Source organism: Suricata suricatta, chromosome 15 (genome assembly GCF_006229205.1).
Source record: "Suricata suricatta isolate VVHF042 chromosome 15, meerkat_22Aug2017_6uvM2_HiC, whole genome shotgun sequence".
Classification (NCBI taxonomy): domain Eukaryota; kingdom Metazoa; phylum Chordata; class Mammalia; order Carnivora; family Herpestidae; genus Suricata; species Suricata suricatta.
This window is the reverse complement of record NC_043714.1, coordinates 76,648,081-76,649,983: the sequence shown is the minus strand read 5'-3', so window position 1 is coordinate 76,649,983 and position 1,903 is coordinate 76,648,081.

The following is a 1,903-nucleotide window of genomic DNA, read 5'->3' as shown; positions in this document are numbered from 1 at the left end:
GAGGTGATGGTGGTGATGGTGGTGGTGATGATGGTGATGGTGGTAGTGATGATGGTGTAGATGGTGGTGGTGATGGTGTAGATGGTGGTGGTGGTGATAACAGTGGTAATGATGGTGGTGGTGATGGTGGTGATGATGGTGATGATGGTATTGACAATAATGACAGTGCAGATGCTGGTGATGCTGCTGCTGATAATGGTGTTGACAAGAATGAGGTGGTGATGGTGTAGATGGTGGTGATGGTGATGGGGAGGATGGTGGCCCCCAGATCCCTACAGACGGATTTTTGTTGCCTAAGCGATCCCTGTCCCTCACAACTGCACTCACACTGCTCACGCCTCCACCCAAGTTTCTGTGGACTGCGTGTGAATGCATCATTTCATTTGAAGCTGTCACAATTGATTCACAGATTTAAGGTGTGGGAATCAAGACAAAGCTCAGAAATCCGCCCAACCACACTCCCATCTTCTCAGTGAGGGACAGGCTTGACCTGGTCACACGGCCAAATGGGGCCCCAACAAAGACCAGCACTGTGACCCCAGTCAGCACCCTCCCTTAGTGTTTCCGCTGTTGCTGCAGCAGCTGGGGGGGGGGTGAGGGGACATGGGCCCCACACAGTGCGTTTCCCAGAGGCCAGGGGAGCAGGAAGAGAGGGGGCCGGCCTCAGGCCAGGGACCAGCCTCTGGGGTAACGACGTTCCGTAGGTGAGCACTGCCTCTGTGCAGACCCTCTCCTGGCCTGGCACTGTCCCCGGAGCCCCAGGACAGAGGGACAAGCTGGCCCAGGACGGTGTGCTCCTGTGTGCAGAGAGCCGAAGGGCCAGGGAGACCCTGTCCTGAGGAGATAGGAGCCACAGACATCAAACCATGGCCACGTGCTGAAGGTGTGCCCGGGCTAGCGCCCCAGCCCCAGGCCCAAGGACCCGAGGGACCAGGTGCCACTCTCCTGTGTGGCCCAGGTGCCACAGGGTACTTGTCATGAGGACTCAGAGAGGGAATGGACAGAGGAGAGGGCTGGTGTCAGGAAACCTGGAGGATGGTGAGGCAGGGATTGGGGGGCAGAGTGGCCTGTGGCTGGCTGCGAGGGGACAGAGGGGAGGGGACGGACACAGTGGACAGGTCGGAGAGCGCTCAGGAGGCATCTGGGGTGACACGGATTCTGAGTTTGTGGCGCTAAGCGAAGCAGGGAAGGAGGAGCGGCTTGAGGGGGGATAATGAACTCGGCTTTGCAGCCGCTGGGATGGGGCAGTTAATCCACGCGGGGAGGGCGGGCGGCCGCTCTGCTGGCTCGGGACCTGCGCTCCTTCTCCTTCCTCCGAATGTCCCTCTAATCGGCTTAGAGATTTATGCAAATCCGGGTGTGCAGGCGCCCTGATTGGGCCGGGGAGGAGTCGTCCTGGGCCCCGGAGCTCGCCTTCTCTGCAGCACCCGGCTCCGCACTCCTGCTCCCCGCCCCGATCCCCCGGCCAAAGTGGGGCTTTGAAACATAATTACAGCCAGAACCAAAGGGATTTCCAGGAAGAGGGGCTCAGGCACAGAGGCCAGGCCACCCCGGGGCCGGAGCGGGAGGCAGCGGCGGCTCTCTGAGGGGCAGGGGTGAGCCGGGAGGTCGAGAGCCCCTTGCTGAGGCTGAGCCCTGATCCCAAGCACATACTGAGCCCTGACCCTGGTCACACTCTGACCCCTGACCCTGGTCACATGCTGAGCCCTGACCGTGGTCACACTCTTGGCCCTGACCCTGGTCACACACTGACCGCTGACCCTGCTCACATGCTGAACCCTGACCCTGGTCACACACTGACCTCTGACCCTGGTCACACTCTGACCCCTGACCCTGGTCACATGCTGAGCCCTGACCGTGGTCACACTCTGAACCCTGACCCTGGTCACACGCTGACCCCTGA